This window comes from Vulpes lagopus, chromosome 8, assembly GCF_018345385.1.
Source record: "Vulpes lagopus strain Blue_001 chromosome 8, ASM1834538v1, whole genome shotgun sequence".
NCBI classification, from domain to species: Eukaryota; Metazoa; Chordata; class Mammalia; order Carnivora; family Canidae; genus Vulpes; species Vulpes lagopus.
The window spans coordinates 66,009,321-66,035,918 of NC_054831.1; the positions used below are offsets into that span (position 1 = coordinate 66,009,321).

General features: G+C 36.6%; 1 protein-coding gene across 1 annotated transcript in view; it reads left to right on the forward strand.

Annotated features, from left to right (window-relative positions):
* Positions 1–26,598, forward strand: part of GPR158 (G protein-coupled receptor 158) — a 405,508-nt gene that overhangs the window by 11,465 nt on the left and 367,445 nt on the right. The window lies entirely within an intron of this gene.

Sequence of the window (26,598 nt, forward strand, 5' to 3'; positions counted from 1 at the left end):
ATTTCAGAAGCAATTCATCCTTAAGCCCAAACTTGGGAAAAGCAAGCAGTGTTTGATAAGGTTATAACACACACGTTCCATTTCTCAAGATTTAAAGAATAAAAATTAAAAATTGTAAATGCTTAGTATTTTCAGCTTTAGTAATGCAAAAAAATCTGGCAATCCAATATTGTGAATGATCCTACTGGTAGGGGTAGAATGAATAGCAGGTTTTTTAGGAAGGCAGAGAGATCACAGGTACTGAGGTTTGGAATGGTGGGCCACTAAGTATTATGCTGTATCTCCCTTTCTTTATTTCAGGTTGTTTTCTCACCTTTAAAATAGGGGCTATCATGAAAGCAGCTGCTTTGTATTATTACTTATTTATTTCTGTATGTAAAAGTCCAATTTCCCCAACTAGTTCTACATGGCCTTTAAATGCCAAGAACCACATTTTATGACTTCCCATATTCAGTGCCTCAAGAAAATTGCCTTGCATATTTCAGGGAGGCACCATGGAATAGTGTCTAAGAGGAAGGGTTTTGGGATTATAAACCTACACTTGAATCCATGAACTTTCACTTTTGCTGTGTGACACTGGGCAAATTACTTAACTTTCTATGTCTTCATCTTGAAAGGGTGTAGAGTACCTCTCATCCTCTCATTGTTGTAAAGAGTGAATAATCGTATATATGTATAAAGAGTTTAGCATAAGGTATGGAATGTATTCTTTTAAGAAGCACTATAGAGTCTATAATGTGTACTTTGGTAGGGCTATAGATACTGGGGATGTAACAGATATGAAAGAAATCCCTGTCCTCATGGATTTTTCTTTGTGTGTGTGTGTGGAGGTAGGGGGAGATAGATAATCAGCAAGCAAAGTTAGTAGAATAATTCTTGATAGAAACAAGTGCTATAAGGATATAAATAGGATAGTGAGATAAAAAATAGGTGAGTGGTAGGTTGGGTTGTATTAAATGGGGTGGTCAGGAAAGATCTTTGAGTTAAGAAATGAAGGATGAGAAAGAGACTGCCATGGAACAAGTTGAGGTAATCATGTTTTAAATAGGAAAGAGTAAGAGCAAAGGCCTTGAGGCAGGATTGAGCTTCAAATGCTTTAAGAATAGAAAGAATGTCTTACCGGAATGTATTGAGAGAGGTAGGTAATGACATAAAAAATGAGAGGAAGACACAGAGGAGATGTTTAATAAGTGGGTTAAAATATTGTGGTAATATAGAAACATATTAAGTGCTTTAAAAAGTTTTAACCCATAGCAATCTGTAAATTATGGATGCATTTTCATTGTTTTTCTTTGGATGGTTTTATTGTAGTGTTCTAATTTTATTTTGGCGGATTTTTCTTTCTTCATTTTAGTGTTGGCCTTCTTGCTACTTCCTCACATAGCTCTCTGAGAGCTTGGGTTTTCCAGTCTCTCTGATGAGATTTCAGTCAAAGAATGAGGTATTTTTAGTTGCTCCATTCTCTCTCTTTAAAAAAAAAAACTTTATTTATTCATGAGAGACAGGGGTGGAGTGGGGGGGCAGAGACATAGGCAGAGAGGGAAGCAGGCTCCATGCAGGGAGCCGGATGTGGGACTCGGTCCTGGGAATACAGGATCATGCTCTGGGCCAAAGGTAGATGCTCAACTGCTGAGCCACCCAGGCATCCCATAGTTGCTCCATTCTCAAATGTGAATGAATAAATTGGAATTTGAGCAGCAAGGGAGGTAGAAATAAAAAATCCAAAATTTCTTGCAAAAATAAGTTGGGTGCTTTTCTTCCCCCCTGGCTCAAACCTGTAAGAGAAGTATTTTTCAGATGCCGACAGGAGAATAAGGACAGAGGCACAGCAGGTTAACTTATGGGCAAAGCATTCTTTTTCTTTACCAGCATTCCTGGAATGACATCCTGTGGGTCCCTGACTTCTCTCAAGCTGGTAGCTGGCAGGTCTTGTCATTTGGCATTTTCTGACACTCTCTGTTGTCCTTTGTGCTCAGGTCTAAGATGTAGAGGTCAAGGGCTGCCTGAAAAATTGCCAGTGAGAGGCATAAAGCATAGACATGAGATTGGAAGAGCCAGAAGAAAGACCACTAACATTTGGATGTGAATTTGGAGGTAGAGTTTCCATGATAGGAAGTATAGGTAGGAATGTATCTCTAATGAGGTACATTAAAAATGGAAAATCAGGATTATGGGTTTTAGGAAATAAAATAATCATCATTAGCTCCTCCAATGTGACAAATGTGGGATTTAGCGTCTTTATATTTCATTTTTCCTTACCCTCCTCTCTTGTTTCATTAATTGTATTTTTAATTTTTCTACTGGTTACCTCAATTTTTGCACCCACAAATTTTAAATAGTATCTTCTATTTTTTACTTTTCATTGTCTTCCTACTTCTCTTGCTATTCCAGTATTTTAGATAATTAAAGATGGTGGCATTTATAACCTGTCACTGCAGTAAAGAAGCAAAAACCAAAAACCAAAAACCAAAACCAAAACCAAAACAAGCAAAAAAAAAGCTGTGCTTTGTCTATTCATTGCCTTTAAGAATTGAAACTTGATTAACTGAATCTGTCATTTTCAGAATGTTCCAAATTTCAAGTGCCAATGGATTATCTCTCTCTAGACGAGTTGCTCAAGACCATGGTTTAGTTTGCATATATCTTCATGGAGACTTTTCACATATTGCTCCCTGCCTTTGGAATTGCCATCTGCTTTCCTTTTTCATGTTAAAGAAATAAAAAGGAACCATATTATTATTTCTAAGATCATTTGACTTTTTAATCAATCACGATATTGGTTAAAGAAAATTTCACATTTTTGTTGAAGGCATTCTTATTGGAGTCCCATAATTTGTACAAATTGATTTAGGACTTCTGCAGAATAACCATCATGGAAATTTCTTCAAATTACTGAAATTTTGAATCCAACTGTGTGTTGGATTCAGGTTCTCTTAGTTCTAGAATTCTTATTTTTTCATCCCCTGGAGTACATTTCAAATACTTTCTAAGCATCTCAGGTACCTTCTAAGTAAAATTTCTAAGTCTTCCCATGTCTGAAAACATGTCTTTGTGTATGATTGATTGTCAGAATATAGAGTTATAGGTTCAAAGTCATTTTGTCCTCAGAATTTTAAAGACATTGTTTTCAGCATTCATTGGTGCTGGTAAAAAAAAAAAAATTGGTATTAACCTGATTTATTACACTTTTGTAGGTAATTGTTTTTTTTCTTCTCATAGAAACTTTAAGATCTTTTCTTTTTCCTTGGGGTTCTGAATATTCATGATGATGTGCTTAGATGTGATTCTTTTTATTCATCAACCTTACCACTTAGTTGGCCGTTTTAGATTTTTCCACTCAGAAATTTTCTTTTATGAGTGCTTAAAATTACTCTCTCATACCCATTTCTCTTTCTGGAACTCCAGAAACATTTAGATATTTGACTTTCTGGATTGATCTCCATATTTCTTAACTTTTCTCTCATTTTTTCATCTTTTTCTTTTTACTTTCCCTTCTAGGGGATTTTCTTATTTTTTCCTTTTTAGTGAATTAGTTTTCATTTGGCAATCTCTTTTAATTTCTACAAACTCTTTCTTGCTCTGATTTTTTATCATAATTGTATGTTCATTTTCTTAAATCTCTTTGAGAAAATTAAAATACTTATTAAATTGTCTTCTGTTGCCTGAATTATTGCTGTTTGTTCCTGGTTTAGTTGTTTTGCTTTTTCATACCAGCTCTTCTCCTTTATGCTACCAGTTCATCTCAAATGTGATCCTTAGTCATCAGTTTTCTGATTAAAGGGCTAGGTTAATTTACATAGCTAGAGGACATGGAGCCTTGTGTGAGACATGTAGGCCTAGTTCCTCAGTAGACTTCTCCCTTGATTGTCAGGCTTCATTCACTTTAGGATACTGGAGAAGGAAGTTGGCAGTCTCTGGCCCACCCTAGACCTCTATTCTGGGATAACTAACAACCAATTTTAGAAGTTTTAGCTCTTCTCAGGTATTTATCTATTTACAGAACGATTCTTGGTTTTCAGTTTGGGGATAAATACCCTTGCTGCACACAAGGAGAGGTTGTGCCAACTTGTGTAATTGATGGAAGTCCTTCAGTTCATCACCTTGATGTCTGCTGCATTTTCTACTTTTGCTTGCAATTGACTTTGAGCTTAAAATCTTTCTGAAAAGTCTTCTGGAAGAGCAGTGTTCACCTTATAGCCCTTTCCTGATCATGTCCTGGACTGAGCTCTTACCACTCTGGCTTATTATCAGTATGATCCCAGATAATTGTGTCAAGTCTCTGATCAGCTATTTTGCCTCATTCCCTTTTTATACTTATTTACTGCCATTACAGGTGGATGGGAAGGGATGAGGTAGAGAAATATATGCTCAACTCAGCAACTTGAACAAGAACTCACTTAGGTCTTCTGACCATTCTTCTTACTCTTACCAAGGATCTGGACATCATATCAGCTCTTTTCCTTATTAGGTGTGTGTCTACATAGGGTTCAGAGCATACAAGTAAAACCTATATTTAGCTCACACCTTGGGTACCTAACCCAAGGCTATTTATCTTAATTTCAATAGCAACATTTTTTGTTTTTTACTTACTTTATGGCCTTATTTACTGTTGTTATTTTTGGATCAGAAGTGGCCATTGCCACAAGCTGTATCTCTTTCTGTGAAAAATTACTATATTAACAGCTGACTTGTTTTTATTGTATAAAATATTAGGGTCTAGAAAAAAGTCATTTAGAGTGAAAAAATCCGGGCAGATTGTCAGCTGGTAATTTGACTTAAAAATCTATATTAAGAAGAGTCAACAGAAAAAAAAATGAGACGTTTAATAATTTAAGAAATGATTGACAAAAAAAGGTATTTTCATTTGGATATTGTAGCCAAACACTAACATAAATGGCATTTTAATTAATCAACAGGAAACTGAAGGCATGAGATCATTATTTTATGTTTTAAGAGAGATTACAATATTCATATTAAACATTTATATTCCCTGACAGATATATTTTGTCTTTTTTTTCCCTCCCTGGACATTAAAAAAGTGTGACTTTGGACATATTATAGAACTTACATGAACCTAATTTTTTTCATTCTAAAATGAAGAAAGTATTTCCTCTTTTATAAGGTTATTATTTGAAAAAAATGAATGAATCAATCAATATAGCTGATCTCTTTGTACTGAGTTCCCTGACAAGGGATTGTCCTACCCCATTCAGAAAGGATAGAGGTGATATAAGCAACACTGGGGATGAGTTTGATAAAAAAAAAAAAAAAAAAAAGCTGTCCTCTTGTTGTTTAAAATTTAAATAAAACGAAGCTCAAAACTATCCCAGTGAAGGAAAGCCACAAAATGAAACATCAGTCAGCTATCTCTATAAAAGTAGCAGACTTAAAATATATTTTTCAGAGGGACAGTCGTATATTATCAAATTTTAAGAGATGTGCTGCACTTAATTCTGAAAAAAGTATCACCTTGAGGATCCCTCAAATACAATGATTGTATATGTGGATAGAAAAGAGATGTTGCTCCCGATTGAACTTACTTCATTTTATATTTATCGGTTCTTTTTTAAAAACAAAACGAGTTATTTATTTTTTTCGCACACAAAGTGTACAGATCTTACTAAGGAAGGTGTGACTTGATTGCCAAAAACCTTCCAAGAACAAGAAGCCAGACAGATGGAAGACGTTTGTCACTATGTAAAGTTTTGGTTGGCAAGCTTTCTCTGGACATGTCTGCTGTAAAGTAGTGTGGGGGAGGAGAACATTTTCTTGCTTTAAGACAAGACAAGACAAATTCTTCTAGATGTTCTAGAGGGCATCAGACTATGTTCTTATGTTCTTATGTTATTCTGTATTTCTTGTGGTTATATGCTAGTATTTAATGATACAGATGCTGGGTGCTTTTGTGAGAATGCTTTCTGAGGATGAGATGCCCCAAGTGAGGAAACTATACAAAGATTACTTGAGTCACTGAAACATGAATCTAGATTCTTTTATAGTTAGATGGGAACCGAAAGTAAATAGCTCATCTTCCCTTTTAAAATAAGTCTTTTCACTTTTCCTTGATCAGACCCCATTTGCAACTCACCTGTGAAGTGTGCTCTTCTGTTCATATGCTGTTTGTGTACAAATAATTTTAATTAAATACTTGCTATATAGCTAATTATCTTGCTTTTATTTCACACCACTCTGTTTTAAAAATCTCTTCATGTTGCCACATATACAATAAGTCCATTTCTCTACTGCAATATAGTACTCTACTGCTGCATTGTGTGTAGAAACTGTCCAGTCCCAGGGATGGGTACCCAGAATGTCTTCAATTCTCTGCCATTACAATAACACTGTTGTAAGTTTATATGCCCTTTATAGACTCGAATGAGAATATCTTTGAAAGTTATACCCAAGAGCAGGATTTCTGGGTTATAGAAAAGGGCAAATGTATTTTACAAAATATTGCAAGATTGCTCTCTCGATAGGCTGTACCAATCTACATATTCACCAGTAGGGTATAAAGGATCCTATAGATTTACATTATTGCCAACACTTGGAATTATATGGCTATTTTTTTTGCCAGTTTAATGAATGCAAAGTGATATCTCACTATTGTTTTAATTTGCTTAAGTATCTCTTCATGTGCTTGTAAGCCTGTTGTGTTTACTTTTCTGTAAAATGCTTGTTTATGTTTTGCCTGTTTCCTATTATGGTTCCCATATTTTCGTTGAATCACAAGAGATCCTGGTGTATAGATACTACTGTGTCAATTTTAGACATTGTAATATCACCCAGTTTGTTACCTTTCAGTTAACTTTGTTCATAATCTTTAACCTTGAAGAGAATTTTCAAAAATTTCTTATGTTACTTAAAATTTTGCCTTACAGTTCATGCTTGAGGGTTCAAGAAATCTTTCAATACTTCACCACAAAAATGTTCTCTTATGTTACCAACAACTAACTTTAAAGTTTTACCTTTCCCAGTCAGGTTTTTAACATTTGGAGTTACCCTTGTACATGGTATTAGGTATGGATCAAGGTATTATTTTTGTTCACTTAGTGAGCCAGATTCCCAACACTATCATCTTTATCATACAGTTAAGTGCCTCATATGCACATGTATGTTTCTGAGTTCTCTATTTTGTTACACTGCTTTCCATGTCTGTTTTTCTGTCAATATTATGTTTTGTTGCCATGATTGGGATTTAATAATTGGGATTGGGATTGTGTTTTAATAATTTCTTGGGCAAAACCTACCTCTTTTCTTCTTACAACTTACTTTTATTATTCTACTTATAGCAAGCTGTAAGTTTCTCAAAATCCATATGGAATTTTGGTTGGTTCTGCATTAAATTTATAGCTGCATTTAATCAGAATTTGCATTTTTAACACAGTAAATTATTTCTTCTTAGAGCATGGGATATCTCTCCATATTATTCAGGTCATCCATTTTGTCCTTCATTAGTTTCAAAATTTCTCCATAGAGATTTTGTGTATTCTTAAGTTAACTACTACAGAATTTATGGGTTTTGTTGCTATTTTAAATGGCATCTTTTAGTTATAATTTTTTGTTGGAGATTGTTGGTATAGATAAATGCTATCGATTTTTGTACATTGATCTAGTGTCTATCAAACTTGCTGAACTTTCTTAGTATTCTCGTATTTGTTGATTTTATTGTCAGAAAAATGATCATCTACAAATAATGAGGGTTTAGTCTCTCCTGAACTTTACATATCATTTTTTTTCTTCAGAGAATTAGTTGTGATTTTCACTACCATATTAAACAGCATCAGAGATAGTAAGCACTCTTGACTTAAAGGGAACATCTTAAAAAGTTTCTTCTTTAAATATATTGTTGAAGAAGCAAGTTTTATCAAGTTAAGAATGTTCTTCTTTTATTTAGTTTATCATTAAAGAAAATTAGGTAGTAGAATTTTGTAAAATGTTTTTATCTTGATTAACACAATCAGATTATTTTTCTCATTTCTTCTATTAACGCTGTGACTTTATGTATTTTCTTTTTTTTTTTTTTTTGGTTTTAAGTTTTTATTTTAACTCTAATTAGTTAACATAGTGTTCTATTAATTTCAGGTGTACAACATAGTGATTCTACAATTCCATACATCACCCAGTGCTCATTACAAGTGTACTCCTTAATCCCCATCACCTATTTAACCCATAGCCCACACCCCATCAGTTTGTTGTCTATAGTTAAGAATCTATTTCTTGATTTGTCTCTTCTTTTTCCTCTGCTCATTTGTTTTGTTCTTAAATTTCACATATGAGTGAAATCATATGGTCTTGGTCTTTCTCTGAGTAGATTATTATTATATCTACAGTTTCACCCATGTTGTTGCAAATGACAAGATTTCATTTTTTTATGGCTAATATTCCATTGTGTGATCATATATATATCACTTTTTCTTTATCCATTCATCAGTTGATGGGCACTTGAGCTTCTTCACTATCTTGTCTATTGTAGTAGTGTGATTAACTTTTTGAGGAACCTCCATACTGTTTTGCACAGTGGCTGCACCAGTTTGCATTCCCACCGACAGTGTATGAGGGTTCCTTTTCCTCTATATTATCACCAACATCTGTTGTTTCTTGTGTTGTTGATTTTGGCCATTCTGACAAGTGGGAGGTGATATCTCATTGTAGATTTGATTTGCATTAGTGGTAAATGATAATGAACATCTTTTCTTTTTTTTTTTTTTTTTTAAATTTTTATTTATTTATGATAGTCACAGAGAGAGAGAGAGAGAGGCAGAGACACAGGCAGAGGGAGAAGCAGGCTCCATGCACCGGAGCCCGATGTGGGATTCGATCCCGGATCTCCAGGATCGCGCCCTGGGCCAAAAGCAGGCGCCAAACCGCTGCGCCACCCAGGGATCCCAATGAACATCTTTTCATGTGTCTGTTGGTCATCTGTATGTCTTCTTTGGAGGAATGTATGTTCAGGTCTTCTGCCAATTTTAATTAGATTATTTGTTTGTTTTGGTGTTGAATTGTAGAAGTTATTATGTATTTTGGATACTAGCCCTTTATCAGGTCATTTGCAAATACCTTCTCCTATTTAGAAGGTTGCATTTTGGTTTTGTTGATTGTTCCCTTCATTGTGCAAAAGCTTTTTATTTTGATATAGTCCCTATAGTTTATTTTTGCTTTTGTTTCCCTTGCCTCAGGAGACATATAGAAAAAAGTTGCTATGGCCAAAGTTAAAGAGGTTACTGACTGTTTTCTCTTCTAGGAATTTTATAGTTTCAGGTCTCTCAATTAGTTCTTTATTTCATTTTGCATTTATTTTTGTGTATGTTGTAAAAAAGTGGTCCAGTTTCATTCTTTTGCATGTTGCTGTTCAGTTTTCCCAACACTACTTGCTGAAGAGGCTTTCCCCATTGATATTCTTTCCTGCTTTGTCGAAGATTGACCATATAATTGTGGGTTTATTTCTGGATTTTCTATTCTGTTCTATTGATGTATCTATTTTTTGTGTCACTACCATACTGCCTTGATCACCACAGCTTTGTAATATAGCTTGAAGTCTGTAATTGTGATACTTCCAGCTTCATAGTTTTCTTTTTCAAGATTGCTTTGGCTAATCAGGGTCTTTGTGGTTCTATATAAATTTTAGAATTGTTTGTTCTAGCTTTCTGTAAGATGCTGCCATTATTTTTTTTTTATTTTTATTTATTTATGATAGTCACAGAGAGAGAGAGAGAGAGGCAGAGACACAGGCAGAGGGAGAAGCAGGCTCCATGCACCGGGAGCCCGACGTGGGATTCGATCCCGGGTCTCCAGGATCGCGCCCTGGGCCAAAGGCAGGCGCCAAACCGCTGCGCCACCCAGGGATCCCGATGCTGCCATTATTTTGATAGGGGTTGCATTAAATGTGTAGATTGCTTTGGGTAGTATAGACATTTTAACAGTATTTGTTATTCTAATCCATAGGCATGGAATGTGCATTTTTTTGTGTTTTCAATTTCTTTCATCTGTGTTTTATAGTTTTTAGAGTATAAGTCTTATCTCTTTGGCTAGGTTTATTCCTAGGTATCTTACTATTTTTGATGCAATTATAAATGGGATTGTTTACTTAATTTTCTCTTTCTGCTCTGTCATTATTGGTGTATAGAAGTGCAACAGACTTCTGTCCATTGATTTTGTATCCTGAGACTTTATTGAATTATCAGGTCTAGCAGGTTTTTAGTAGAGTGTTTGGGTCATCAGCAAATAGTGGAAGTTTTACTTCTTTACCAATTTGGATGCCATTTATTTATTTTTTGTTGTCTGATTGCTGAGGCTAGGACTTCCAGTATTACGTTGAATAAAAGTGGTGAGAGTGGACATCCTTGTCTTTTTCCTGACCTTAAGGGAAAAGCTTTCAGTTTTCTGTATTGAGGATGATGTTACTATGGGTTTTTCATATATGGCATTTATTATTTTGAGGTATGTTCTCTCTAAACCTACTTTGTTGAGAGTTTTTATCATGAATGGATGTTATAGTTTGCCAAATGCTTTTTCTGTGTCTACTGAAATGATCATATGGTTTATAGTTTCTCTTTGTGATGTGATGTTGATTTATTTGTTAATATTGAACCACCCTTGCTACCCAGGAATAATTCCAGTCAATTGTGGTGAATAATTTTTTAAAAATGTATTGTTGGTTTCAGTTTGCTAGTATTTTGTTGAGGATTTTTGCATCTATGTTTATTAAAGATATTGGCCTACAGTTCTGTTTTTTAGTAGTGTCTTTATCTGGTTTTGGTATCATAGAATGAATTTGAAAGTTTTCCTTCCTTTTCTATTTTTTTGGAATAGTTTGAGAAGAGTAGGTATTAATCTTTTTTAAATGTTCGATAGAATCCACCTGTGAAGCCATCTGGCCCTGGACTTTTATTCGGGAGTTTTTTTTTTTTTTTTTTTGATCACTGATTCAATTTCTTTGTTGGTTATCAGTCTGTTCAAATTTTCTATTTCTTCCTGTTTCAGTTTTGGGAATTTATATATTTATAGGAATTTATCCATTTCTTCTAGATTTTCCAATTTGTTGGCATATAGTTTTTCATAATATTCTCTTATAGTTATTTGTATTTGTGTTGGTTATTTCTTCTCATTTGTGATTGTGGAATTTATATATTTATAGGAATTTATCTATTTCTTCTAGATTGTCCAATTTGTTGGCATATAGTTTTTCATAATATTCTCTTATAGTTTTTGTATTTGTGTTGGTTGTTATTTCTTCTCATTTGTGATTGTTTGAGCCCCTTCTCTTTTTTCTTGATAAGTGGCTAGAGGTATTAATTTGTTTTTTCAAAGAACCAGCTCCTGGTTTCATTGATCTGTTTTACTGTTTTGTTTTTATATCATTTATTTCTTTTCTTTTTTTTTTATATCGTTTATTTCTGCTCTAATCTTTATTTCCTTCCTTCTGATGGTTTTAGGTTTCATTTATTCTTCTTTTTTTCTAGCTCCTTTTGGTGTAACGTTAGATTGTTTGAGGTTTTTTTGTTTGTTTGTTTGTTTTTTGCTTTAGAGGTAGGCCTGTATTGCTATGAACCTCCCTCTTAGAATTGCTTTTGCTGCATCCCAAAGATTCTGGACCATTGTGTTTTCATTTTCATTTTTTTCCCATGTGCTTTTTAATGTCTTATTTCCTGGTTGACCCAATCACTGTTGAGCAGCATATTATTTAACCTCATGTATTTGTGGTCTTTCCAAAATTTTTCTTATGGTTGGCTTCTAGTTTCATAATATTGCAGTCAGAAAGTTGCATGGTTATATTTTTATGTTCTTGAATTTGTTGAGGCTGTATGTCATCTATTCTGGAGAATGTTCTATGTGCATTTGAAAAGGATGTGTATTTTGTTGTCTTAGAATGGAATATTCTGGGATCCCTGGGTGGCGCAGAGGTTTGGCGCCTGCCTTTGGCCCAGGGCGCGATCCTGGAGACCCGGGATCGAATCCCACGTCGGGCTCCCGGTGCATGGAGCCTGCTTCTCCCTCCGCCTGTGTCTCTGCCTCTCTCTCTCTCTCTGTGACTATCATAAATAAATAAAAAATTTAAAAAAAAATTAAAAAAAAAAGAATGGAATATTCTGAATATTTCTGTTAAATCCACTTGTTCTCTTATGTCATTCAAAGCCATTGTTTCCTTGTTGATTTTTTGTTAAGATTATCTGTTCATTGATGTAAGTGGGGGTTAAAGTCTCCTACTATCATTATATTATCGATTAATTCCTTTATGTTTGTTATTAATTGTTTTATGTATTTGGGTGCTCCTATGTTGGGTGCATAAATATATTTTCTTGTTGAATTGTCCCCTTTATTATTATATAATGTCCTCCTTTGCCTCTTGTTACAGTATTCATTTTAAATCTATTTGTCCAATATAAATATTGCTACTCCAGCTTTCTTTTGATATACATTTGCATGACATTTGTTTTTCCATCCACTCACTTTCAACCTGCAGGTGGCTTTAGGTCTAAACTGAATTTCTTATAGGCAGTATTTACATAGGTCTTGTTATTTTATCCATTCTCTTGTTCTATATCTTTTGATTGGAGTGTTTAGCCCATTTATATTCAAAGTAGTTACTGATATATATTTATTATAATTTTATTATGTGTTTTGTGGTTGTTTCTGAAGATTATCTCTGATCCTTTCTTGTCTTTCTTTCATGGTTTGCTGATTTCCACTAGTGATATATCTGGATTTCTCTTTATTCTTTGCATGTTTATTACTGGTTTTTGATATATTAGTACAAATGGGTTTGTATAACTTCTTCTGCACATAGCAATGTATATTAAGTTGATGTTCATTTAAATGAACCCATAATTTTCTCATCCCCTCCCCACATTTTAGGCATTTTATTTCATTTATTTATTTTATTTATTTTTATTTTTTAGGCATTTAAAAAATATCTTATATCCTTTTATTTTGTGAGTTTCTTGATTTTTTTTTACAGAAATAGTCATTTTTACTTCTTTTGTGTTTCCTACCTTTATATTTCAGTCCAGTTGTCTGAAGAGGCTCTCTTTGCCTGTTATTAGCAATGTTTGGTCCCTAGCCTGAACATGGCACTTCTTAACTAGGTATGTTCTCATATGTTTGTGAAATGAGACCGGTCCCCACCACTGCAGGTACTGAGGCTCCACAAAACTCCTACACATTGGGAGATGTGGTGTTTCCAGGGTTTTGAGTTGGTCTTCTGGAGGAGAGGATCTGCTATAATGGGGTTGAGGCGTGACTGGGAAGGGTAGTTTCACAGGACATGGTGGGGGAGAGTTTGGTGTAAGAAATTTAGGTGGTGAATGTCAGAGCTGCACTAGTTCCCACAGGTGGCCCTCTGCTTATGCAGAGGAGCAGGGGAGAAAAATGGCACTAGCCAGTTCCTTTGCTCCTTGAGGGGTCTCTCCATGAACACTGTCTCTCTAGGATGTGCTCTGAGATGAGCAAATAACCTTCCCACTCTGTGCCCCAGGTGCTCTTCAGATTGCTGCTTCCATGCTGTGTCTATGGGTTGTTTGCCTGCCTTCTCTTCAAGAGCAGTGCAGTGCCCTGGGGGTCCATCACAGTCAAGCCTGCTGATCTTTATAGTTCCAGGCTTTAAGCCCCAGTTGTTTCCAGAAGTCATGAAATTTGGGCCCTCTCACCTTCCAAGCCAATTGCTTTGGGGTTTCACTTTTCCATTAATTCCCCTGTGTGCTAGTCTGTTTCTCATTCTTCTCCAAAACCACTCCATTCCCACTACAGCAGCCATAATCTGCTTCTCTTCCAAACTCTGTATCCATACTTCCTTCTTCAATGTGACCTCTTCTCAACCTTTGGTTGTGAAGTTTGCTCTGCCAGTCTTTTTTTTTTTTTTTTTTAAGATTTTATTTATTTATTCATGAGAGACAGAGACAGCGAGAGGCAGAGACACAGGCAGAGGGAGAAGCAGGCTCTATCAGGGAGCCCAACGTGGGAGTCACCCCGGACCAAAGGTGGTGCTAAACCACTGAGCCACCCAGGCTGCCCCTGCTCTGCCAGTCTTAAGGTCAATCTCTGGGATATTTAGGATGATTTGATAATTATTTGGTTATATTTATAGGATAAGGCAAGCCTGTCATCCTCCTATTCTACCACCATCTTTCCTTATTGATATATTTTCTTATTTAAAACATCCTTTCATTCTTGAGATCTACTCCAGTGGATCATGATAAAAAATTATTTTAAGATATTTTAACATTTATTTAGCCAATATTTCCTTTAGGACTCTTGGATCTACATGTAGTTAAGAGGGGGCTACATTTCTTTTAGGTATTGTTCTCATATGGTTTGGAATCAAAGTCACATAAAATGCATTATTTTGGTTATATTTTTATTTTAAAACCTTGTAAAAATATAAGAACTATTACTTAAAAGTTTGGTAGAATTCGTAGGTAAAATATGTAAGTCTGAAGTTTTTCTAGGAAGTGAAGGCTTTAAATATTTTATGCTGGGATCCCTGGGTGGCGCAGTGGTTTAGCGCCTGCCTTTGGCCCAGGGCGCGATCCTGGAGACCCGGGATCGAATCCCACGTCGGGCTCCCTGCATGGAGCCTGCTTCTCCCTCTGCCTATGTCTCTGCCTCTCTCTCTCTCTCTCTGTGACTATCATAAATAAAAGTTAACCAAAAAAAAAATTAAAAAAAATATTTTATGCTTATTGACCTATTCAAGTTTTATATTTCTTCTTGGGCAAGTTTGACATTTTATATTTTCTACCAATTTATCCTTTATCCATTAACTTTAGTTTTTAAAAGTTTATTAGAGAATCATTAATCTTAATACTTTTTAAAAAGCATTCTTTTGTATTTTTCATTCTGTGTATTTATTTGCCTTATTTGCATGTTTTCTTTTTAATACTTAAGTCTCTCTTATTTACCTTTTCAAAGAACTTTAGTTTTTATAAATGAAAAGTTTTAAGTATTTTGAAATAATTTTAGATTTTAAGAAGATTAGCAAAGATAGTATAGAAAGTTTCCACATACCTTCACTCAACTTCCAGTAACGTTAACATCTTATGTAACCATGATAAAATTATCAAAACTAAGAAAGTGTTATTACAACACTATTAATTAAACTACAGATCTTTGGGCGTCTGGGTGGCTCAGTCAGTTAAGTGGCTGCCTTTGGCTCAGGGCATGATTGCAGGGTCCTGGGATCAAGCTCCGAGTTGGGCTCCCTGCTCCTTGGGGAGCCTGCTTCTCTCTCTCTCCCTTTTCTATTTCCCTCACTTGTGTTCTCTTTCTCTGTCAAATAAATAAAATAAATCTTAAAAAAATAAACTACAGATCTTAATCAGATTTCCTCAGTTTTTCCACTAATGTCCTATTTCTCTTCCAGGATCCAAAACAGGATACCATATGTTATGGTATCTGAATTGTTTCCCCAAAATTCATTTGTTGAAGTTCTAATGCCCCCAGTACCTCACAGACAATGTATTTGGAAACAAGATCTTTAAAGAGGTAATTAAGTAAAATAAGGTCATTAGGATGGGCCTTAATCCAATATGACTGGTCTCCTTATAAGAAAATGAGGGCGCAGGCATGTACAAAGGGAAGACCATGTGAAGACAGGGAGAAGATGGCCATCTACAAGAAAAAGAGAGAGGCCTCAGAAGAAACCGATCCTGCTGACACCTTGATTGTGGACTTCTAGACTTCAGAATTATGAGAGAACAGATTTCCTTTGTTACCATCCAGTCTATGGTACTTTGTTATGGCAGCCTTAACAAAACTAACATTATCATTTAGTTGTCATGTTTCTCTAGTTTTCTCTAATCTGTGATAGTTTCTCAGTCCTTCCTTGTCCTTTAAAGGTGTTATCAACCATTAGTTGACACTTTTGAATGCTGGCATGGTATTCTGTTGAATGTCCTTTAGTTTGGATGTGTCAGATGGTTTCTCGTGATTGGACTGAGGTCATGGACTTTGGGGAAGAATAGAGAGGAACTGCCTTTCTCATTGTATCCTATCACAGAATAATACATAGTATCAGTATGTTTTACTGCAAGTGAGGTTGACCTTGATCACTTAATGTGAAGACCATGTGAAGACACATGGTTTGCCAGGTTTCTCTATGCTAAAGTTACCATTTTTCTCTTTTTCTTATGTGAATTACCAAATTAAGCCCACCAAGGGGAGGTGGAATAATTTCCTCTCTATGGAGAGAGTACTGTCTAATAACTTTGGATATACCTTAATATTAATATAATAATGAATAAGTAAATGGTTGGGGGAGATGCTTTGAAATCATTCAAATATTGTTTATTTTTAAAGTTTTTCACATAAATTCTAGGATTTATCAGCAGGTCTTGCCTGTAACAATTATTAATGTGGTATTCCAATGATGATTTTCTATTTACCTATCTCTTTCTAAATTCATCAATTGGTATTCTTTTGTAACCGAGTTGTCCCTTTTCCCTCTTATTTAATCACTTTTTCTGTATGGATTTATAGATACTGATTTTCGGGGTTGAATCCAATATTATCATTATTTCTTTTCTTAAGATTTTATTTATTCATGAGAAACACACACACAGAGAGAGAGAGAGAGAGAGAGGCAGGGACACAGGTAGAGGGAGAAGCAGGCTCCATTCAGGAAGCCTGATGTGGGACTCGATCCTGGGACTCTGGGATCACGCCCTGAGCCAAAGGCAGATGCTCAACTGCTGAGCCACCCAGATGTCCCTCATTATTTATTTTCTTGCTCAAATTGCTTCAACTTTGGTAATGGGGAACTCTTAGGTTGGCTCATATGTCCTTTTTGACATGCTCGTGTCCTTATTTTCTGAGGATGATGCTTTGTTTTCCCTTTCCAAGCCTATAATCAGTCATTACCCTAAGGATCCTTATTCATTATTAGAAAATGGTATTTAGAAACCAGGATATGGGTGCCAAAGAACTAATTTGTGGTTTTGTTTTTTCCTTCATCACTTTGTTATTCTTCATTTCATTGACTTCTGTTCTATCTTTGTTATTCATTTGTTCTGAATCTTTGTATTTCCACTGGTGGTTCCTCACTTCCACCTTCTTGGATTAAGTATTTAGATTTTTAAAATATCTTGTTTCCTTATAAACGTATAGTATTTAAAGCAACAAAATTTCCTCCCAGTTATATGTATGTTCCATAGTTTCTTTGTAAAATTTTCATTGCCATTCAATTCTGAGTAGTCATTAACTTATTTTTCAACCTAAGGGTTATTTAGTAATTTTCTTTTATTTTCCAAACAGGAGAGATATTTAAGGTATCCTTTTAGGAAACTTAATTTATAATTTAATGGATTATGATTAAAGGATATAGTGTATATGATATTGGTCCTTGGGAATTTGAGGTTCCCTCTGAGATATAATCTCTGGTTTATTTTCGATAAATATTTGGTAAGTATTCTTGAATGTAAAAACAGAAAGTTATGTGAAGAGTTCTATATATGTCTAATTATAATATTTAGATACTTGCTAACATTGCTTCTTTTTATTTGAGCTACCAGTTTCTCAGAGAGGTTATGTCAGAATTTCCAACTATAATTGTTGAACAATTTATTTCTCTCTTAAGTTACACAAATTGTTGATAAACACATATACACATGTGGGTACACACTTTGGTGCATATACGTTTCTGATGGCTGTATCTTCTTCTTCTACTGTTCCTTTTACCAGTATAGGATATCCATATTGGTTAGATGTCCCAGTAACCTATTTTTGCATAACAAATTTATGGTACAACCTAGGAGCATAAGACAAATGTTTTATTTTTTTCACAATTCTGTGGGTCACAAATTTGGGAAGTACTTGGCTGGGTACTTGGTGGGTTGTTTCTGATGTATATGGTGTCAGTTGGGGTGGCAGGGACTGGAAGATCCACTTTAAGATGGCTTCTTCACTCATGTGTCTTGGCAACTGGGCTGGGAGGTCTCAAGTAGCTGGGGCAGGTATAGTAACTTTTTGGTAAACTTTCTTTCCACATTCGTTCCACTTGGTATCTTTCATTTCCTCAGAGCAGGATTCTCTCAGGTTGGTTGGAATTCTTTTTTTTTTTTTAATTTTTAAATTTATTTTTTATTAATGAGAGATTCAGAGAGAGAGGCAGAGACACAGGCAGAGAGAGAGAAGCAGGCTCCATGCAGGGAGCCTGACATGGGACTCGATCCTGGGTCTCTAGGATCACGCCCTGGGCTGAAGGCAGGCACCAAACCGCTGAGCCAGCCAGGCGTCCCGGTAGTTGGAATTCTTACATGCACAATACACTTACCTGCCTCACTCTGCTCACCCCCAAAGTCTCACTTCATTGTGGCACTGTCTTAAAGTCAGGATTCAGCCATTTGAATGAAGTCTAGATGAACATGAGCGTTATGTTTGTGGGTTTAGTATCTTGAGAGGTGGCTGAAGACCTGTAAAGAAACATTATCTGTCCCTTTGCCTGTTATCCCCCCTCAATACATGATTGTGATAAAGGGAGAGTACAACTACAATAACACAGCAATTAAAAAAGCAGGGGAATAGGAAACACATAGAGCTACTAGATCATGGCAAATTTGAAATCCACTTCAATGCATATCACCAATTCCTTGATTATGAACCAGTCCTGCTCCCTGGGAATAATTTTCTGAAGGTCTGGCTTTACCCTCTCAGCTCTTGATTCTGTCCTCATCCTTACTTTTCTCTAAAAAATTATGTTTGCAACTGACTGGCCTTCTTACCTTGCTTCAGAAGCTCACAGAAGTGTGGCGAGGAGGAAGTTCCTTTTTTATTTTATACTGTTTCTTTTCCTTTTGACAGTGATCTTACTCATGCTATTCATTGAAAAATATTCTGGGTTTTCTATGAATCTTATTGGGTTTCATTCTCTTAGGCAGAAGCCAGATTTTAAAATCTCTTTAAGATAGGTAATTTTCAGTCTTGGGCCCTTAAGGCAATAAAGCCTTAAGAATCTCAGAATCCCTATTGTTTAACACAAAGGGTCTATAAGGCCTATCCATAATACCATTAGGAGTCCTTTAGTCTAGCTGAGAAGTTCTAGAAACACTGCCTTACATCTTTCTGAGGTTTTAATAAAGGATTTTACAGATCTACTCTGAAGTGGTTCTTTGCCCTAAGTTCTTTCATATTCCTAGAGTCTTTTTCTAGAAGAGACTGGAGATGTGCAATAGTTTCCTCCTCCCCAATTCTGGCTCCTTAATATTTTGTCTAAAGTTTACTCAAAACCTAAGCAGCTCCAGAGTGGCATTATTCATAATGACCAAAAGGTGGAAGCAACTCAGTGTCTATCAAGAAAGGAATGATTAAACAAAATATGGTTTATAAATACACTGTAATACTTTTCCATTAAGGAAGGAAATTGACTCCTGCTACAATGTGGATGAGCCCTAAGTACATTAAACTGAGTTAAATAAACCAGCCACAAAAAGACCCATAACTGTATGATTCCACCTGTATGAGGCACCCAGAGTTGTCAAATTCTTAGAGATATAAATTAGAATAATAGTTCCACTCCACGGGTTAGGCAGGGTATGAAATGAAAATTATTGTTTAATGGGTAGAGAGTTGTAATTTTGCAAGAAGAAAAGAGTTTTGGAGCTTGGTTGCACAATATGAATGTATTTAGCACTACTGAACTGCACACTTTTAAGATGTTAAAATGGTTAAGATTTTGTGTATATTTTACAATAAAAAATTTTAAAATCCAAAAACAAAACTAAGCAGGTCCTTCTTTCGTCCATGTCTTTCTTTTCTTGTCCATGTCTTTCATATTTTATCATAGCCAGGAAAGACCAGGTAGTACTTTTCACATTTGGCATAGAAACTTCCTTTGCTTGATCCACAAGTTCAATTGTTCACAGGTGACAGTGGTGCCAAACTTTCCATATATTATGTACTAAAGTTTCCTTTTCTTTTTCCTCTAATACCATTTTCCTCAGTGTCCTTTAAGACTCACCAACATATTCTCACATTTATTAGTGATCTCTTTGAGGCCCTTCCAACTTCTGCCTCTGCCTGGTGCCACATGTTTCAGTTTTTTGTTATGTCAGCCATTCATTTCTAGGCACCAGATTCTGTTCTGGTTTGCTATTGTTAGGAGCAGATGACTGGTGGCAGCTGGTCTACCAGTATCTGCTTTTATCAACTTTTTTGGCAGAACTTCTTCCCTTGTACACCATCAATATTGATTATATGGGTTGTTAATGTCAATTTTTTTTTGTAGTAGTGGAGCAGGAAATTATTGTTCAAGGTAAAAGAGGAAGAAGCAAAAACTGAATTAAAAAACTTTCCTTCAACCTGTCCAGTTTTTCTTTCCATCTACTCACCCATAGTAATTCATTATAGTTTTCAGTTTGAGTATTCCTCCTCTTCTTGACAGGGAGAGTGTCATTGTTATTTTAGCTACTTCTTTCTTCTTTGTAGCATCTGCAGCTTCTTTTTTTTTTTCTAAAGATTTTATTTATTTATTCATGAGAGACAGGGGGAGAGAGAGAAAAAGAGAGAGAGAGGGGCAGAGACACAGGCAGAGGGAGAAGCAGGCTCCATGCAGGAAGCCTGACGTGGGACTCAATCCTGAGACTCCAGGATCATGCCTTGGGCTGAAGGCGGCGCTAAACTGCTGAGTTACCCAAGCTACCCGTATGTATCTGCAGTTTCTTGAAGGTTAATTTTTGGGGTGGACAGATTTAGGGGATAGGGGAAAATTTTTTTTAAGTCTTTAAAAAAATTTCAGTTAGTAGGGCACTGGCTGCTCAGTTGGTTAAGCATTTTTTTAAAAGACTTTATTTATTCATGAGAGACTCAGAGAGAGAGAGAGAGAGAGAGAGACAGAGACAGAGACAGAGACAAAGAGAAACAGAGACACAGGCAGAGGGAGAAGCAGGCTCCATGCAGGAAGCCTGATGTGGGACTGGATCCCGGGTCTCCAGGATCAGGCCCTGGGCTGAAGGTGGCGCTAAACCGCTGAGCCACAGGCTGCCCTGGTTAAGCATTTCACTCTTGATTTTGGCTTATGTCATGATCTCAGGGTTGTGAGGTCGAGCTCCACACTGGGCATGGAACCTGCTTAAGATTCTCTCCCTTTCCTCTGCTTCTCTCCCACACTGCTCATGTGCACTCTTGCTCTCTTTCTCTCTCTCAAATAATTAAATAAATTCCAGTTAATGTACAGTATAATATTAGTTTCAGGTATACAATTTAGTGATTCAACATTTAATAACCCCTGGTCCTCATCACAAATGCCCTCCTTAATCCCTATCACCTATTTAAACCCCCTCCCCACAAATCCTATCCCCCCGTAACCACCAGTTTGTTTTCTATAGTTAAAAGTCTGTTTCTTAATTTTCCTCTCCCTCCATGTTTGTTTATGTTGTTTCTTAAATTACACATATGAGTGAAAGCATACGGTATTAGTTTTTTATGACTGACTTATTTTGCTTAGCATAATACTGTCTAGCTCCATCCATGCCATTGCAAATGACAAGACTTCATTCTTTCTTATGTATTTACCCAAGGAATAAAAAAAAAAATACTAATTCAAAGGGATACATGCACCCTGACGTTTACAGCATTATCAACAAAAGCTAAATTATGGGAAGAGCCCAAATGTCCACTGCCTGATGAGTGGATAAAGAAGACATGGTGTATACACACACACACAAAGGAACTAGGAGAAATTACAAAGACATGGGCTATAGAAATTTTAGTCTAGTGAGAAAAATATATAATTAAAATATGAAGAAGGTTTGAAGAATATAGTGTATTATGGTGAGAATAAGAAAGTAGCTTTTAAATCAGAGTTTATGGAAGGCTTCAGAAAGGAGTCAGGTAGGAGCTATGATTGTTATAGCAGAGCTTAGGCAAAGGGACTTCAGTTATAAAGGCATATATAAAAGAATGGTTTTCTGAGATAGCATAAGTTTTTGGACACCACATGTACTTGTGAATTGTTTGGAACAAAGAATGTATGCAGAAAAGTGGTTGGAGATGTAGGAGGGGCCTGAATATAATGTTATACCAAAGAACTTGGGAGTTTATTCTTTAGGACAGTGGGAAATACTGATTTTAAGCAGGGAATAGTTAGGATAAGACTGACATATTTCAAAGAGTACATAGACAGCAGAATGTGATACTTAAGCTCCAGTGTCCCTTGCTTATGTGGAAACCCTCGAAAATCCTGGAATAAGCACTAGAAATGAGTTTTATGGTTAACTGTTTTCTGAAATAGGAGTATATTTTAACTGCAATGCCCTATTTCTACTGTAACTCACTTCTTTACATTTTCCCCTAGGCTGTAGGCACTTTGGAAACCAGCTAAGGTGAAGTTTAGGATTATTTAGTAATTTTTGAAAAAGAATTATATACGTTGTAAAGATTTTATTATTTTATTCATGAGAGACACACAGAGAGAGGCAGAGACACAGACAGAGGGAGAAGCAGCCTCTCTGTGGGGAGCCTGATATGGGACTCGATCCCAGGACCCTGAGTTGAAGGCAGACGCTCAACCACTGAGCCACCTAGGGGTCTCTAAAGATTTTTAAAGATTTTTTAAAAAAATTATTATTTATTTTAGAGGGACAGACAGATAGCAAGAGCAGGAGGGGCAGAGGCATAAGGAGAGAGAATCTCTAGCACATTCCCTGCTGAGAGTGAAGCCTGAGCCTGGGCTGGATCCCAGGATCCTGAGATCATGACCTTCGCTGAAACCAAGCGTCAGATCCTTAACCTACTGCACCACCCAGGCGCCCCTAGCAATAAATTTTAAAGTAGTTTGTAATTACATCTGTGCAAAACTAAGTTATTGCTAGCCATCCTGGTATAGACATAGCTTTTGGTAATGATCTTCCCAGCGGTTAAAACGCAAAGATAAGGGCCAGGCGTCATACTATGTATATACACATATACCTACCATATTATGGTAGGTATATGTATATATACTCATTATTTTGTATCTTTCTCAAAGAAGGACACTAAACCACATAAATTTCAGGACCTACAAACCAGGGTCTTTACCTGGAGCAATATGAGACAGGACTAACTCAGTAAATTATTGTAGACTTTTTTTTCAGCCTCACGAGACAGGAAGACCGGAACCAAGGAGGTGATGGCAGAAATGGAAGGGAAAGGTTAAAATGCAAGAAGCAATCAGGGAGTACAATCTAGGGAACTTGGCACCTGTTTTGATTTGGGGGTTTAGCTTTGCAATAGGTTATCGGCGTGAATAACTGAAAGGATGGAGGAGGCCCAGTCATGGACAAAGAAAGTTAAGGGAAGCGTAAATCTGGGTGGAGGATGAATCCCACGTGGGGTTTGTTGCATTTCAGGTGTCAGACGGGTACACAAAAATGCAGGTCTGCGGCCCAGTGAAGCACCCAGGTATTGGGGGATATAACTTATTATTTTCTTTTCTGGAAGCCACTTACGGGGTTTTTGTTTTGTTTTGTTGGCCGTTGCTCTCTAATCCTCAGCGCAGGAAGCCGCAGCCGCTTCCACTCCCCCAGAGCTTCCCAGCGGCGCCCGCTCACCGGATGTGCGAGCAGCACTTCCGCCCCCAGAGGCACGCGCCCGGCGGATGCACTGCGCAGGCGCCGGGGCGCTCTTAGCCCGGCCGGACTCTGGGGGCTCTGGGAGGCTTTTCAGTGGTTTCGCGTCTGCATGGTTTTTCGCAGGTTACCTTTCCGCACAGAGAGAGCGTTCTCTTCCTAGTTAATCCCCCTCCCCCCCCCCCCCCCCAAGCGCCACTTCCCCCTCCGGAAGTCATCGGCACCTCCCTGAGGGCTTTGTAGGTCTCCAGGCACGAGGCAAGCTACGCTAATGAGGATGAGTCAGCGCAGATTTCCCAGCTGATAAACTCACGACTCATTACCTTTGGTGGTTTTGCACAAAGCCCAGAAAGTTTCGTGAGCTGAGCTTACAGGTCTGGGGTGTCTTTTGGTTCTTCTAGATTGAGAAGAATTAAGAGGGAAAGTTCTCAGTAAGATCCCTATTTCTTTTCATTCATTCATTCATTCATGATAGACACACACACAGACACAGGCAGAGGAGCGAGAAGCAGGCTCCACGCAGGGAGCCCGACGTGGGACTCGATCCCGAGTCTCCAGGATCAGGCCCTGGGCCACAGGCGGCGCTAAACCGCTGAGCCACCTGGGCTGCCCAAGATCCCTATTTCTTAAGCTAGTTTCCTTAGGAAAGGGTCCAGAGTCATTGCAGCCTCCTGGAATCCCAAAGTGGCTCAGGCCCCTGAGCCAGCCGGAAGATTGGCACTCTCCTGGGACTCAAAACTTTAAGTGTAGCAGGACAGTTGAAGAAAACTTGACCTCTTTTTTTTTTTTTTAGTTTTATTTATTTATTCATGAGATAGACACAGAGAGAGGCAGAGACACAGAGGGAGAAGCAGGTTGCCTCTGGGGAGCCCCATGTGGAACTCGATCCCGGGATCCCTGGGTCAGGACCTGAGCCAAAGGCAGACACTCAACCACTGAACCAACCAGATGCCCCTTGACCTTGTTCTTAATAACAGATGTGAAACAGATAAAGATGTATTTTAATGTATGTTTATTTATTTATATATTTAAATGTATATTTATTACTTACAAATACGTTCTAAATAAGCCATTCATGGCAGGTTGGCAAAATGTGGTAGACAGTAGTTGTCCAGGGCAAATTTTGTGTTATGTAAGATGACTGGTAACTTACGGTGTGATAGCAACTTGCAATAATTATATCTTGAGCCATGGGTTGAATTAGAAATCTGTCCACTCTTAAAAAAAAAAAACAAAAAACCAAAAAAACAAAAACCTTAACCATTCTGCTCATCTGCCTGAAGTTTTTTCTCCATTGCACTTTTTACTTTGTAATATATAGCATAATTTATTTACTTGTGATAGGTATCATTTATTATTTGGACCACATGAGATTTAAGCTCCATGAAGGCAGGAACTTTTTTCTTCTTCTTACTGTTGTATTTCAAAGGCCAAGAACAGTATTGGCCCAAAGTAAGCACTCAACATACACTCATTGAATAGATGAGAAAAGAAAAAGAATATGTTATTTTTCAAAGAGCATGAAGTAGAGCCTAGAGTGGGCTTGCATGATTGGCATGATCTATGTGGAACATAGTTTTGTTCAAAAAATGAACGAATGTTTGTGGAATACCTGGTATACCCCAAATGATAACTTGCCAAATTTCCCACAATTTATCAGCTTTTCTTCATGAAACATTCTGACATTTTATATTTGGGCCTGTGTGGTTCACCTTCATCACATCTTTTACAGTGGTAGTCTCATATCAGATAAATATTTGTTGAAAGAGCGAGGGAGTGAACTGGATTAAGGCATTAGATTACCTGGGAATTCATTCATTTATCACATGAACAGACACTTGTTTTATAGAATTATGGCCCACAACGGTAGTATTTTATAAATCAACGTCTTTTTCTGAAGGATTTTTAGGTTTCTTCTATGATAACTTTTAGGTTTTCATTCCAGTGGTCCTTCAAAAATTTAACTTATATATTCTAGGCTATCTGGATAACCAAATACTAACAGGAGGTTTCAGTGTCTTTTGAGCATATTAGCACTAATTAGTGTAGTATTTTGTTGCAGGTTAATAAAATAAAAACCAGAAGGAGCCTTTAAAAACCGTAAAAGATTTATTCACCTTAAATGAAGCCTAAATGACAGTGAACTACTCTATCAGAAGATTTCACAGTAGTTTAAAAGGAAAAAAGAGAAGAATGAGTCATAGTATCTGGTAAAATAGGATTGCTAATGTCAGTACCATATTCCTATTCTGAGAGGTGGTTTAGTTCGGCCAAGCATAATCATTGGTGTTTTTAAATTAATATTTTAAATTTAAATTTTGTTGACTTTATGGGTTTTTTGCACTTATGATTTTGTGGGTGTTTTTTGTAGTGACAAAAACTATAATACAAACAATTTGAGCTTAAGCTTACATTTGTACATATTTAATAATATCATAATGAAAATGTTTAAATTAGGAACAGGATACCTTAAAAATGTGTTTTTACTTTTAATGGATTTTAATGAGGTGTTACTTTACTCAAGTTTGTGAAAAATGACATTACAAAGTTTTGAGCTTTAGGGCCCAGGACACAGAATATTGACTTTAATGAATTACAGGTGTGACAGTTCACTGAAGGAAAGATGTTTCTGCTGTTAGTAGTGCTTGTGCTGTGAGAAATAGAAGAGAGGGATCTTAGGGAAATGTAGAAAGATTGGTTGGAGAAATTTGAGATAAAATTGGAGCTTTCTTTGCAGTTTTGCTTTTGGCTCTGAATTTGTGATTCTCTTTCTTAGTGATTTTTCTCAAATGGCTAAGTGAAATGAAGTGGTTTTGTTTCCAGATTTAAGAGAAGAAAAATGCTAATCAGCACTTCGTAGATAGTGCAAATATCTGGTGTGGAACACTGGGAGACCTAAAGAGCTGTTTAAAGTCACTGTGATAGACAGAGGAAGGAGTTACTATCTGCTCCCCCTCCCCTCACCCCGTCTCTGGTCCTGCACTGGGAAATAGGAATAGAAAGAAAGGAGGTGAGGGCTCTGTTTTGTTTACTTTACTAGAAGGGGTACTGGGAGCAGCTGTATTTT